Below are 16,460 nucleotides of genomic sequence, written 5' to 3' on the forward strand. Positions count from 1 at the left end.
CTATGTCTTTATTCATTTTTTATTCCTACTACTGAGGAATACAACTATCTTATATATATATATATATATATATATATATATATATATATATATATATATATATATATATATATATATATATATATATATATATATATATATATGTGTGTGTGTGTGTGTGTGTGTGTGTGTGTGTGATTGACCCACAAGTCCAAAGCAAAACGTGGGAAATTCATTAATGTTGTTTCACGTGAATGCTTCTTACTTACTGACTACTTACTGATTGCTTCTTTGATTGCTTTTATCATATTGACGGAACCAAAAGGTGCGTCAGGAAGTCAAGTTCTGAGGCCCTGCCAGGCTTCGAAGGTACAATCGGTTAGCGTTTTCGGCTGTTAACCGAAAAGTTGATGGTTTAAGCCAATCCTGTGGAGGTTGCATTTTAAATAACAGTAACTATTAATAAATAATGCATGAATAAATAAGTAGTGAGTATTTTTAAAATTAATAGTTTCAATAAAAAAGTACATAATTTTAATAAAGAAACAGCATACAACTGTTTGGATGCAATATTTATGCAATAAAATTTCAAAATGAACTGTAAAATTCATATCAAGTGCATTTAAAGTTGTTTAAGAAAATGAGAAATTATTGGAGATATCCTCTTATTACATTTATGGGAGTGAATAATAGAGCACATATTCACACGCGTTAACTATCCTGTCTTCATCAGTTTTTTTGCCGACGCAACCACAGAGCATCTTGACTCGTTTTCCTGCATTTTTAATACAAATATGTTGAATTTTATATTAACATAATAAAGTCAATAATTCGAATTTATTTCTGATCAGTTCAGTTTAAACAAAATAAATAAATAAAAAAATTATACTACATGTATATACAGGGTGTTGCCGAATTCAACCGACAAATTCACAGTGGTGATAGCAGGCATCAAGAGGATAAAATATCACCATACAACTTAGGGTCCCAAACGACGTTTAGTGGGTGAAAATCGCAAAAATATAAGGAGTCTGAGAATTGCCGGAAACTGTAAAAAATTAATAAAAAAATAACAGATGATGTTTCAACTGTGAATTTTTTTAAAAGTAAAAGTACATTCTTAAAAGTTTTTTTAGTTGAAAATTGTTTTTGTAATGATTAATTTTTAACGGTAATTTGGTAATGGAAGTAAATGGTAGTAGAGATTTATTTTTAACGGTAAACAGTATTAATAAATAATGTATGAATGAAAAATATACAGTGAATAATTTTAAAACTAATAGTTTCAATAAACAAGTAAAAAAAAGGACATAGAAACTGCATACAACTTTTTGGATGCAATAATTATACAAAAAAATTTCAAAATAAACTGTGAAATTCACATCAAGTGCATTAAGTGCATCACATCTAAAGAAAGGGAGAAATTTTTATTACGGTTTTAACTAAATACTCCTATTAAAATATTCCTATTAAAGAATACAACAATCTTTTTTCTTTTTTTTTAATATGATTGACCTCGAGTCCAAAGCAAAAAGGGGGAAACTCGTTAATGTTATGTTTCACGTGAATGCTTCTTACTTATTGACTACTTACTAATTACTTCTTTGATTGCTTTTATCATATTGACTGAATAAAAAAGTACGGCAGGAAGTCAACTCCGAGGTGCAATAGGTTAGCGCGTTCAGCTGTTAACTGAAAAGTTGATGGTTTAAGCCAGTTCTGGGGCTGCTGCATTTTAAATATAATTGTAAGTATTAATAAATTATGCATGAAAAAATAAATAAGCACTGAGTAATTTTAAAATTACTGATTTCAATAAATAAGTAAATAATTTTAATAAAGAAACAACAAATATTTTTTTGGATACAATAATTTTACAATAAAATTTCCAAATAATCTGTGCAATTCATATCAAGAGCATTTAAAGTTGTTTAAGAAAGTGAGAAATTATTGGAGTCGATCATTCGAATTTATTTTTGATCAATTCAGTTTTAAATCAACAAAATATTATACTATATGTATATATACGCATATATTGAATGAATGCATGCCCTCATTGAAATGCTGCACGCTCTCAAGAAACTTAAGAGTTTTAGACAGACATGAAATGCCAAACTCGTTCAAATAATAGCTCTAATTTTTATAGATTTGGATCACTAAGCAGAATTCATTTTAAATCGTTTTCTTTATTATTATTTTTTAATTTGAGCAATACTATTCAATGTTATGTTTCCCGGAAATGTTTCTTTAACTAAAACAATTGCTTTTATCATGCTGGTTGAATCAAGATAAGACACAAATTCAAGAAACTCGCGCTGATGAGCCTCCGTGGCGCAATCGGCTAGCGCGTTCGGCTGTTAACCGAAAGGTTGGTGGTTCGAGCCCACCCGGGGGCGTCTATGTTTTAGATTATTTCACCAATTGGATGACTTTGTTTTAACGCATTAATATGTCAATGTCAGTAACAACAATAACCACGCTTCAACTACCATAATTTCACTCCCATTCAAGCACGAGTGAAAGTTGGCTAATTTGGACGTTAATTCGAATTTACCTCTAATAATTTGAATTTCCCTTTAACGTAGTTGATGATTTGAATTTATTTTTTTAAATTCAAACTAAATAAAAAGGCAAAATTGTCCTTTTTTAAATTTCTAATTTTTAAAATTAAATATGAATGTACATTATGTCCACCATGGATATTAAAAACAACAGCTTCTTATTCATATGATCTTACCATAAAAAAATTGCTTTAATAGCTTTCTTCTTTCAGTAATGTGACATTAACGTTGTGAGGAATCTTTTAGTTTCTTTTAATTTTTAAATATTGTAAATGTTTTATTCATTTATTTTGTTGTGTCAAAGTCACAAGATCCATGTACTATATACACTTTTCCATAAAATAGCATTTTCTTCTGTATTGCTTACATTGTGTAGCTTCACCTTTTCTCTTTTGACTTTAATGTTACTCTAAATTTCAATGTTTATTTCAAACTTAAAAAATATTTTAAATCCTGTGTTTATACGCTTTCATGTATTTACCTCATCTTTTATCATCCATTACCTGATTTCAATCAATTACCTGATTTTCAAATATTGCAATGCAGGCATCATTGCAATATTTGCATATGCTGCCTGCAATTTAGAATAATTCTGTTTCTCTGAACAATGTGAACATTTCTTTTACCTTCTTATATACTTATTAAATCTCTTCATTACAAGAAAAGGTTTAAATACTATCAAAAGTTGCTTTTTTGGTAAGTATTGTTAATATATAAAGTTAGAATGATTATTCTACAAACCGTGGATAGATATCTACTAATATTGATAATAAATTTTTAAAAAAGTATTTTCTTTTAATCTACGCTTATGAAAATTTTGTAAGCGAAAGAAATTTGTAAACTCGTTAAATTCCTTTTTTCTCCCCCTAAATAAAACAATTACTTTTACAGGATCAAAGTGAGGCAGAAGCTCAATTCGGTGATCCTAGGAGCCTTCGTAGATCATTCGATTCATCGATTTTTAGCCGGAAGGTTGCATGAATTGGTCTCTTGAAGACGGTTGCATTTATGATGATGTATTAATACAGCAATATGCAGGAAAATATCCTGTTGCAACATTGATGTGTAATAACCAATAGCAATGTACAATCACGCGCACCAAACAGTCACCCTTACTCTTTTCTTACCTACCCAATTACAATGGGGTACTCTAAATTTTCTATACAGTTCAACTTCATGTTTAATAAGTTCAAAACAAAAATAATAATAATAATAATAATAATAATAATAATAATATATATATATATATATATATATATATATATATATATATATATATTTGAATTTTAATATGCATGTACCTTTTGACCTCCGAATTTTTTTTCCTTCATAGCGTTGTTATTGTACAATTACTATGTTGAAAAGATTGCATGGTACTTATTATAATGATTTTTATTTATTAAAATTATATTTTAAAATTACTAATTTTTTCATGATTATAATTACTATCACTTTATTCATTCATTATTATTATTATTATTTATAAAAACTTTTAAATATTAAACATAATCCTTGTTATTATTCGTCTGACATGTAATTGACACATTATTTGATCTTTTAAAGCGGGAATGTGAGGAATATGTCCTTGATACACAACGCTTTTCAAGTGAACCAGAACCGCCTCACAATCAGAAATTGCCAAGATTCAGATCAGTGTCATCAATTAATGGGCGATATCTTATACGGATAAAATTGCAGGATATTACTCAATATCTTTTGCATCGTCGAGAATAGGGTATCTGTTTGTTGTGATATTGATCGTGTGCTGCTGATGACCTGCTTATTAACTATCGCCTGATCCACATCAGCAGTTGCAGCTTCTTCAACATGTTCCTGCTTGATAACTTTACGTACTCGGCTTGGTTGCACACTCGGCTTGTTTCAGATCTTTAAACCATTATTCGTAAGTTAGTTATGGTCATCGGTCATCTACGTAACTGTTTTAACCGTCGGTATTCACGAAGAGCAGCACTGGCATTTTCATCCCGCTGATAAAACAGCTTGACTAATAAGACGCGTTTACCTAGTGACAACGCAATCGACGGCCAAATTCTTGCAGAATGAGTTAAATTCCCTCAACCCGTCCTTTTTTCTTCGATGTCATGTCACAAAGTACCTGTATAAGCAAATTACATAATAAAGTTTTCGATCGCAGCGCCAGGATTTCCACTATTGGCGTGTTTTGGTAAAAAATTTTTTCTTGATAAATTGAAACTGCATACTTTAATGTGCATGGCGGCCAAATTTTGTTATATTTCATCCAGTACTTAACACGCTACAGGGCTCGAACACCTTCTGTTATTTCTTGATAACCCTGTAATTTAACTTCTACAAATAGCTATTATTCGCAAAAATAATTGGTTTTAACTTAAGACATTTCTGGTTATGACTCGAAATTTAAACACGGTTTTCCATGATACCTCTTGTAATGGTTTCATTTAAGCATTTTAAGGATAAATTAATATTTTTACTATTTAAAGTCCTAAATTTGCTACTGTCTCTTTAATATGTTCCTTCCATTAAATTTTTTTTCTTTTAATAGATTCCTTTAGAAATGGGAAATAAACGTTGAGAGAGCGTCCTTTAAATTCTACATTTATATGTTTTGTTCACTTATTTTATTGTATAAATGACATGTGATCCATTCGCCATATACATTTTGCAGTAAAATGACATTTTCTTCTGACACATGACATATTCTGTAAAAGGACATTTTCTTCTGACACATGACATATTCTGTAAAATGACATTTTCTTCTGACATATGACATATTCTGTAAAATGACATTTACTTTAACCTTTATCTTTTATCTTTAATGCAGGTGAACTTCAAGCCCGATGCAATATCTGCTTTCATTGCCTGCTACTCTGAACTATGTGATAATGTCTCGTTTTGTAACGTGCAAATATTATATGGTCTAATGTGGAAATAACAAAGCAGGTAAGCTATAAGTTAGTAAAAGATTTCTATAAAATTTTCAAAATCTCCCTTCATCACAAGAGAAAATTTAAATGGAATAAAAATTATTCTCACTTTATAAATGTTGTTATTATTATAAAGTCAGTCCAATTATTTCATGAAATTAAAATAAATATTCAAAAATATTGAAATTAAATAAATAAATTGTTTTTTTTTATTCCTGCTTGTAAAAATTTTATAAGTGAGGGAAAAGCGTGAATGTTGTATTCTCTTACATTAAAACGCCTGTTTTTATCATGCTGACTGAAGAGAGATAAGGCAGAAAAGCAAGTTCCAGCGGCAACCGAGCCTCCGTGGCGCAATCGGCTAGCGCGTTCGGCTGTTAACCGAAAGGTTGGTGGTTCGAGCCCACCCGGGGGCGATACTATTTTATAAAAAGCATTGTTGCGCTAACGCGAGGGGGGAGGGGCACCTTCTTGCGACAATGATCTGCAATAGCTAAAAGCAAAACAGTTTCGCAAGTGTTTACCATTCTATCTTATTCACCTTGCCGATGCAAGAACAGTAGAACTTAGCTAATTTGCGTGAGTACTCTGAATTTTACCTTATTAAATAAAAATCGTAGTGTTTATATATATATACATATATTCAACAGTTACGAATTCAATCAAATTTTGCACACTTATTATTTCAGGCAAGAAGAAGAATACTGTCAACATTTCAAAGTACAAATTGTAATTAATTAGAAATTATCCAACATTGTTCCTTTCTTTCCACAGTAAATTTAGTGGAAAATACACCGGAAAAATATTTTTATATTATCTTAGAATTCAAAATGTTATCTTTTCAACTATACTAATTTCCTTCCTGCTCAATTTTGTATTCAATTGTTATAACATTTTTTAGAAACTTAACGCAAACGATTTTTAGCTAATCGAGCTTAACGCAGACGATTTTGAGTTACTCGTTTGCTAGGCAATTGGCAAGGGTTTGGATTATTCTGCCACTACTTTTAATTATTTTTATTTTATAATATCTTTTTGAAAACTTCTTTATCTGTATTAAAGTGATGATTTAAAAATATTTAAAAGTAAGCACAAGCTAATCGCTCAGGTCAAGCCGAAAAGTAATACTTTTAAGAGCAAACGAAACACATTTCACAACAGCGGCTTAAGGTAATGAGAAATTAACCTTATACCTACCATAACTTTTTTCTAACAGTAATTTAAATGTATCTGTGAAATTCCTGTATGTTTAATGTTAATTCTGAAAAAAAAAATCTTCTTCAATTTTTCTATCCGTAGTAACTTCGATGGAAATTATCCTTGAAAAAACATTTTTACATCATCATCTTCATAATTCAAGATTTCATTTTTTCACTGCCAGTTTCATTTCTGTGGAATTTTTTTCCTTGAGAGTTTTTTTTTTAATAATTTAAAGTAGATTTTTATAATTTGCAATAAGGAAATTTATAGACACTTCTTTTTTAGGTGATGTTAAAAATTTGAACTATTCCATCATTTTTTAAGGCTTCTCTTTTATTCCAATATATATCTTTAGATAATGCTTTTCTTGGCTTTATTGTACAACTTTAAAGATTGCCTAAAAAAAGCGCAAGCCCATTTCTCAAATTCAAACAAAAACTGAAGAGAAAAGCTCTCATGAGCAAATGAAATATTTTTTATTGTTCAAGAACAAGAATATATATATCCGAAGAACTGTTGCCAAAACGCATTAGCATAATTATAAAATAATATATTAAACAGAGACAATTAATAATTTGTATAAGGAACAACTATTCATTTGGTTTATTTTCGTATATTTTATGAATGAAAAATTATCTGTTTAATTAATTGTTTTTTAAAAACCAGACCTGTTTCTTAAAGTCTAATGTTCTTTAAATCCTTTCCTATATTTTAGCATATGTGAACAAAATTTGGAGTACCCTTATAATAAATATTAATAAATTATAAAAAAATATCAGCTATCAATGGCTTATCAAAATCTTTTGGTTAAAATGATACTCTAATTTTAGTAAAAAACATTTTAGACGATAAACGAATTTGGTATATTTTAATATTTTTTACAAAAGAATTTTTTAAATTACATATGTTATACATCAAAGAGTTTCAATCCCAAGTAATCTCGAAGTATATTAACGAAATATCTTTTTAAATTCTAAAATTTTTTATCAATTTAAATTAAGTAAAAAAAAATCTATAATTATTTAAAAAGTAGAGACGTGAAAAGTTTTCGCACTCTTCTTTATTTTATATAGAAATATTATTGTACAAATTACTACGTATATTCGAAATATTATATTTTGAATATTTATTATATTGATTTATATATTTATTAAAATTATAATCTTAAATTTATTAATTTCTCATAATTATAATTATTATCCTTTTATTTATTCATGTTGCATTATTTATAAAAGCGGATAGTATCAAAAACAATCCTTACTGGCATTTTTAGATTATTATTTGATTAAAGAATGCATTTGCTGACAACCATGAGATTAGGTCGCATTTAACTAAAGAAAACAATCATGAAATTCAGATTATGGAAGACAATTTAATATAATATAAATGCGAAATTCATAGGAAGGGAGAAAAAATTGGAAATATCGATGGGTTAAAAAGTAAAACGTCTGAATCAATAATTGAAATAACATTATAATTAATCATTGTAAATTTTTTATGAAATGCCTGGGACAAAGTATTATTTATACATTTTTCATCCATTATGTTAAATAATATGACTGAAATAAGCATTGACAAAATTTTCGATTACTGAAAATTATATTATGTAATCCTAATTCATCGATAACCAGCTAGGCCGAGCTACATAAAAACAGAGTCTCAAGTAAGCCTTGGAGTTTACAGATTGAATACTGGATTTTACCGAGAATCTATCTTGCACATGGACTTTGTGTACGTAAAATCTGTTTGAAATCAAACGATCTCACCTTTATAAAATGTGAATAATTAGAAAATGGAATATCGGCTGAACTATCACTAACTACCGTCAGTACATCTCAAGATAGAGTTTCTGTTGCTTCTCAAACATGCCATAATCAAAAACACACTAAAGGATTTTTTAAATATGCATTGATGCTGTGTAATTTCATAGGGGATCCTATCCGAGGATCTCTGACATCAACGGGCTTTAAATATTTAAAAATTCTCCAAATTATATGTATATTGAAGAGTATATTCTCAAGATATTTGGAAGTATTAGCCAGAAATAAAACATCAAATTTCTTTGAATAATAATGCTAATTTTCCTAAATTTAGGGCACTAAACATAATTTATTTTAAATCGTTATTTTCTTTTAATTTATGCAAAACTGCAGTGTTCTTACAGTCAGATTTGGTAAACATCTTTCAACCAAAGTGATGATAATTTTATCTGTTATGATTTATGTATCTTATAAGATAGTAACTAAGTGATAACCGAAAGTCAAATTTAATCATATGAAAAATTTTCAATTTCTTTTTTTTTCCTAATAGGAAATTATGCATTGTTATGGAAAATTGTCCAGCTGGTGTTCGATAAGAATCCAATAAGCTCAATAATGACGTTTTATTCTGCAAGGAAACGATAAATAAAGGTTGTAAAACATGGCAGTATAGTACACAAAGACAACATTAGCAGCAATCCAAAGTGTACACGCAAGCAGAAAATCGATAACTAAATAACAGCATAACACAATATTCCACCAGATTATAATTAAAGACCTCGTTCCTAGATCACACTGCAAAGCCAGAATTCCACTGAATGACTCGCTCTTGCTGTCTTGCGTTTTTATTGTTTCCGTGATTGGGTATAGAAGTTTCTAGAATAATCTGCGAATTACAGATGTTATTAGATATATCGCCACAACTTTTGTATTTCCGAGAGCACTCATTTTTGACGTCAAATTCGTTAGCAAGTCACGAAATGGTCGCCAAGTTCGACACTGAAGTCGAGGGTTATTGACCTGGTATCCATTCAGCATCAATTAAAATAACTGTAAAATTATTTTCCTTACCATGAGACTAATTGTGCAGAGAAACAATGTTAGGATTAGTGACACTATGTTTTTCTTCCTATATAAGTTTCATACTCTTTAATACAACAAAAAACTCATTTTCTGTTTATTATATGAAATGCAAATTCACTATATTAGCGGTCTAATATTACTGAAAAATATTAATTTTAGCAAAGAAATATTACAGCTTTTGTTTCGAAATTTACATTCAGTTTTTCCATGATGCTGTTTGGAATTATTCTATTCGAGCATTTTATGGATAACTTAAAATTTTGCTGTTTGAAATAAATCAATAAAAGTCTTTTCTTTTATATGCTTCACCCAGAAAAGAATTTACTGTTAATAGCTTCCTTTAGTAAAGTGAAATTAACTTTGCGAAAATGTCCTTTAGCTTCTTCTAGCTTTAAATAAATATAATGGCCTCATTCGCCCATCTACTTGTGTCAAAATATAATCCACGTGAATATAAGTTCAAATGAAAATTAAAACACACACACACACACACACACACACACACACACACACACACACACACACACACACACACACACACACACACACACACACACACACACACACACACACACACACACACACACACACACACACACACTTTCTTCTATAATTCTATAGTAGACATTGAATAATTTCATTTTTCCCCTTCTAACTTCAATGTTAATCTAAATCTCAATATTTATTCAAAGCTTAAAAACCTATTTCAAAGCTTGTTTTTACTCATTTTTGCTTATTTAGCTTAACCTTTGTTAATAATTGCGTGATCTCCAAGATCAAAGCAATCTGTACGGGTAACAGTCCTTCGTGGCTTGTTCGCCTGTTAACCAAATGGTTGATGGTTCGAGCCCATATGGGGTGGTCGTACTTTAGATAACGTATTGTTTCAGCACCACGGGAACATTTGCTTGCCACATTAATGCGTATCTAATAACAATATACAATTACCCATATTAACCCTCCTCTTCCGCTCACGCAGTCATAGCGGAGCTTGGTAATTCCAATTCCTCTCAGGGTTTGAATTTTCTGTTCACATAAAAATGAATAAACAAACGAATATATATATATATATATATATATATATATATATATATATATATATATATATATATATATATATATTGCTGAATTCCAAGTGCTGCATGGTATTCATTCATTATGATGATATATTTATTTATTAAAATTGTATTTAATATAATTAATTTTGCGTAAATTATGAATAATATTCCTTATTCATTCATTATTTATTAAAACTTTTTAAATATCAAAAATAACCTTTATTGCCTGTTTTAGTTTAAAATTACTGTTTTCTTTTATTGTATTTATTTCTTTGGCCCAGCGTTTTTCAATTAGAATTTTCGGATATGTCGTAATTTTTTGTAGTTCCATCGCTTCAAATTAACCGTGTACAGCTTTATAATAAATGTTTCACACCGTTCTCTTTTGTTTTCGCCTCCACTTCCCTTCAGCGTTTCATTTTCGATTCCTTTTGAGCTTTCTCTCCATATTTTATCTCTTTTCTTCTATATTTCTCTCCATATATTTTCACTAAAATATTTATAAATTAAATGACAAATTATTTTAAATTTCCATGTTTCAGTCCGTTATTTCATTCTGAAGGAGTTGGAAATGTACAATCCGAAAAGCCATAATTTCTTTTAAACGTTTTTGAAATAGTGCATATGACCTCATAAGAGATTCTATAGGCTGACGATTGTGGCTCCTTTTTAAAAATGCTGATACGATTCATTTCAGAAAGTTGCGCCTACCTCTTCTGAATTACTTTACTTCACAAACTTTTGATACTCGTTAAGTAAGAGCACTTTTCAGGAATTCTTTATTAAATGTATTTTTATTTATTTGTTTGTTCTTTTCTGTTGCTTTCATTCCTTTTAAAATATACTATTTTATTTTAATTCGAAAATGCTCATTTACTTAGATGTACTTAGTCATGTACTCTTCCTTCATCTTTGACTTCACTCTCGTTTTGGTGAAATAGTTATTAGTGTATGCATAAAAGTACAGAGAATTTTCGTATTTGATAATGGAAAATGTCTTGACTCTTTCAGAAATTTAAAAACAATATCAAAAAATAAATAAATCACTATCTTGGGAAGAGGATAATTTTGAGTTTGAATAAATAATGTTGAAATAGAATACCAGTTTTCTTAGTTTTGATGTCTCTTTCGAAAATATCTTTTATTTAATTACAAAACATTTTTTTCTTTTTACCATGAAAGAATTTTATAAGATATTTATAGTGTTTATATTAACTAGTGTTTTGAAAGCTGTGAAGGGTTACTGTAAAGAATCTTGTAATCTTGAATCTTGGTTCAATGACAATGAGAACAACGTGAGAACCCAAGTTTTGAAATAAAAAACACATCCTAGAAATGATAAGATTTTTTTTATCTATGATGCCGGATTTAAGTGCCATCAGGCCATTTTAGCTGGTGGCTGCAGCTCTATTTATTTAAATGCCCAACAAGTTAGGTGATTTTGTTTTCGGTATGTACACTCTATCCTTAAATTCCTATTGTATTGATGCACCCCCCCCTAAAATTTTTCATGTATCAAAATTTGTAAAGTGATCTAATGTTTCTGATGAATTTTTCATGAAAAATAGGGCTGACAGCTTTTTTTTCCTTTCTTTCGGAAAAGGAAAACAATAATTCGAAAATAACAACACTCATATTTGAAGAGGTAAAAATAAAAATAATAATTATAAAATGCAGAGAAGTAAATAGTGTAGGAAATAAATAGTACCAATGAAAGCTCTATTATTATCATTAAGGGAACAGATATTGGGATTACTTTTATGTTATATCAAAACTGGTGATTGTAGTTACTTAATTGAGTTTCAAAAATATTAGTGACTTTATTGCTATGGAATTATTATGCTAGCGATAATTGTCAAGTAGCCTTATATTTACCCGTGCTTACTTAGTTACAATGAAAAAATCAGCTTTTAAGTACTTAAAAAGTTCCAAAGTACCATTAAGTACCAAAAAACAGTTTTTCCATAAATAAATCTGTAATATATAAGCGAAAGAAAATGAGAAATTACTTACAGAATTAAAATCATCTCATTTCACTAGTATATGTAAGATTGGATAAATTAATAAGATATCTAACTTTCTGGGATATGAAAAACGTATGAGAAACTACGATAAAGGTTATTAATTTATCCTTTTACTTCTTGTAGTTTTTCATAAATATTTGTTATTAAAATTGAATTATTTATATATAAAATAAAATCTGCATTTTGTATTTTTAAAAAGTGTCTGGAAAAAATATATATATTAATTATTTTGACTTCCTTTATATTAAGAATAGAGGAAGTTTTGCAATTTTTTGTGTACTTATTCTAAGCACTTCAAGAGTTTGTTGTTAATAGTTTCGTAATTGCCACTATTATATCGGACATGTGCACGACTTGTAATGCTTGTACACTTACAACTGGTTTGTTGTTTTATTGTAATTTTGCATTCTATTAAATCTGTATTATATATTTTTCTGACGTATCTTTTGTTTACTTAATTAATTGACGAAGATCTCCCGTGTATAAGCCTCCCTTCTTTAGGTTTCCAACTACATGTGTTGTTGCAAAAATTACTTTTTTTCTGTATACCTGATCTGTCCTTAAATCTTGTAAATTGTGGAAATGTACGGTCTAATAGTTCGGTAATTAATTCTAAGATAAGATACGAAAGACCACTGAAAGATATAATATCTGTACAAATTAAACATGCATTTTGATTTGCATAGGACTCAAAAGAATAAACGCATTTAGGTAACAATTTTAGGAACTTTAATATACATAAGGTTTAAAACAGAGTTAATTTAAGCAACATAGGACTAGGCTTGCTGAATAAGGAATAATGATGAATTAGCAATTGACTACAAATGATACAGGTTTTTATATTCCTTCAATGAGTGGAGCGTAGGCGCAAAGTGCGTGGCACACTGTTGCCACAAACTACCTTTCAAAAAACTTTGCACATATAAATGACAAAAAGGCCTTTTGATATAAGTAATATAAAATTAAAAATCCATCTTATGAAGTGAAAAACGATAAAGATCATTGGAAAGTCGGAAACGAATGATAAAAAATGGATATTAACAGGTGGTCCCGTATATTAAAATGGTCAGAGTCATTGTTTTAAGTTCAACCAACCGCAGCACCACGCACAAAACTACCATCAAAATCTCTAATGAGTTTTTAAAACTCATAGATGAGGGACAAAATAATAAAAATCTTTGGAGAGGAGAAAAAAAATGAAAAGTTGTGAGTCCCGAATATTAAATGGTTTAGAATCGCTGATTTTAAGGAAAATCATCCGTAGGATTGAGAATGAATCTATGATCAACATTTCTGATGGATTTATTATCTGAAACGGATACATTGGTACAGACTTGGGGGCTAAAAAAAGGTAAAAAGTTCAACCGGAACATACCCTGTCTTTTTGACCCTAAAAAAATTAAAGGTTGCAGTCATTCGTATCATAAATGAATCGGTGAGGAAACGAACTTCCTCAACAGGTTTCAGTTGCGTATTGCAACAGAAAAATTCTTCTATGAGGGAAAAGGGGGCTAACTCTACACCTGCCTTGTCTCTTTCGCAAGGTAAAATGAATGTGTTGGGCGATTTTCAACCATCTTTTAGAGGACGTTCAACCAAGAAGCATCCACCTTTCTCTGAGGAAAGAAGAACTTACTGGGTTCTATAAATCCAGGAAATTTTGATAATTAGGTGGTGAAGTGCAAATCACACTTATTAAGGCTGCAATATGATTGATAGTTTTAATATAGAACATAATGGCAATAAGCTTAATTTCTTTAATGAAGGATGATCTGAGGAAAAGACCTGTGAAAACCACACTGGATTCTGTCGGAGGAGGATGAATCGTTGCCTTTTACCTGTGAAATCAGATATGGTAAGTGTCTAATGCATATTTTTATGGTAAAAACTGTAAATTTTAATTAGGATATTGTTTTTTAGTGTTTGAGGATGTAAAAATTATGAAATACGAAGTTTGCTATGTAAACAGCCAAATTTCATATGTTTTAGAAAGACATCTATTCCGTAATTAGTTTTTACAAAAATAATTAATGTATGACCCTGGCATTGATAAAAGCTGAAGGTTAATTCCTTCCTCTTAAATGATTTAAGTTTTCCTTGAGGGGTTTTTCATACTTGCTTCCTCAAAAGGGGTTCATTTAATGATGTGACAAAACAACTGTTCCTGTTCTGTATTTGTTGCGTATGTAGTGCTGGATTGGTGCGATGATTGTAGCGCGTATGGTTAGACTTAGTAAAATAATCCTTATATGTTGACTTCCGAAATTTTGTGGTTGGAAAAAAATTGATTGCACGTGCAATTTTATTTTATCTGAATTCTACTCATTTATTTAATATTAAAATATTCTTTTGGTTTATTTTTTAAAAGGAATAAAACATAATTTTCAACAAAAATATATAGTGCATTCCTTTGAAAATTCAGAATTATGTAATGTTTATTATTTTCTTATAAATAGTACGTCATTTACTTTCGAGACAAATAAAAAATAGGAAATCAATTGTTAATATAAAATATTCGTTTTTTTTCTTTGCTTAATAATGCCATAAATAGGAAATCAATTTTTAATATAAAATATTCGTTTTTTTTCTTTGCTTAATAATGCCATTTTCTATTTTTGAACTTTAAAAAGTTCTCAAACAAGCTTCTTATAAAAAAATATAAAAATAACTTGGCACCGTACAACTTATTTCGCTCCGATTTGATAAAAGTTAAGAGTACACCGATAAGTTACCGGTCATACCATGCTTACATTTGCGGTTCGCCCTTTCTCATCACACCGGCAGCTACATCCTTCTTGTTCCGTACTTAGGAGAGGACCAAATCAGATTGAAATGTACCATTAGTTTCCTTTTAATTGAACATTTACATTATTTAAAGTGTGTGTGTGTCTGTCTTGGCTCCCCACAAACCTGATCATTACGACTAGAAATATCATATAATACTTTGGATGCTGGGAATGTACAACTTGAATCGTTTTTTATTAATTAAATTAATTGAATGTTAAACCAAGATTATTATTTCAATTATACCTTCTGAAAATATTATCTAACAAAAATTTTATTTTCACTGCCTTAAAATTCAAAAATAATCTTTTTAATGACTTTGGCTCAATAAACGAACTATATTTATCTTATTTAAATATTTTTGTGGTTCATTTTCAGTAGCAGATTTCTTTATTTTAATAAAATTTAAATTAATTTCTTTGTTTTTAATCGATTAATTATTTTAGTTTCTCCATTTTTAAATCTGTTTACAAAATTTACTTTGAATGTGCGTCTTAAAACGTTTTTTATTAGTTAAATTAATTGAAAGTTAAATACGATTTTTTAAGTGAAAACTTCGAAGAATATTATCAAAGAAGCAAACATTTTATTTTCACCATCTTAAAATTCAAAAGAAAAAAAAAATCTTTTCAGTGGCATTAACTTAGTTGTCGTGCAATATTTATTTTAATTTTTTAAAAATATTTTTGTGCTTTCTTTGTAATAATACATTTCAATATTTTAATAAAATTTAAATTAATTTCTTTGTTTTTTACAATTGATTAATCACATTATTTTTATTTCACATATAATTTTCTTTCATAAATTTATTTTCACATATGTTTATAAAATTTGCTTTCTTCCATTCGTTTTATCCAAAATAGATTTTCACTCTTCTGAAGTTGGGTGTTAAATTCAATTAATTGGGTGTTGGGTGGGGTGGGAAATTAATTTTTGAAGTCTGTTTCACAGTTCAAAAATATTGAAAGAAAGAAATTATTTCGTTTGATAAATTTTGCTTAGCCTATTTCACATTGATAATGTGGGGAAACTTTTGGAATTTAAATTATTTCTCCGGTAGTTTATTTTCGTATTTCAAATAATCGCA

At 29.0% G+C, this 16,460-nt stretch overlaps 1 long non-coding RNA gene and 2 other non-coding genes across 3 annotated transcripts in view; all 3 read left to right on the forward strand.

Moving 5' to 3' along the window:
- Positions 1-2,301: 2,301 nt before the first annotated feature.
- Positions 2,302-2,375, forward strand: Trnan-guu (transfer RNA asparagine (anticodon GUU)). The gene has a single exon. It is a non-coding gene; the product is annotated as a tRNA-Asn (tRNA).
- Positions 2,376-5,806: 3,431 nt separating this feature from the next.
- Trnan-guu (transfer RNA asparagine (anticodon GUU)) lies at positions 5,807-5,880 on the forward strand. Its single transcript has one exon. It is a non-coding gene; the product is annotated as a tRNA-Asn (tRNA).
- Positions 5,881-14,183: 8,303 nt separating this feature from the next.
- The window catches only part of LOC129958351 (uncharacterized), a 72,118-nt gene continuing 69,841 nt past the window's right edge, over positions 14,184-16,460 (forward strand). The window contains exon 1 of the long non-coding RNA XR_008783213.1: positions 14,184-14,444. This is a non-coding gene — a long non-coding RNA (uncharacterized LOC129958351). The remainder of the gene's footprint in view (positions 14,445-16,460) is intronic.

Source organism: Argiope bruennichi, chromosome X1, assembly GCF_947563725.1.
Source record: "Argiope bruennichi chromosome X1, qqArgBrue1.1, whole genome shotgun sequence".
In the NCBI taxonomy this organism is placed as follows: domain Eukaryota; kingdom Metazoa; phylum Arthropoda; class Arachnida; order Araneae; family Araneidae; genus Argiope; species Argiope bruennichi.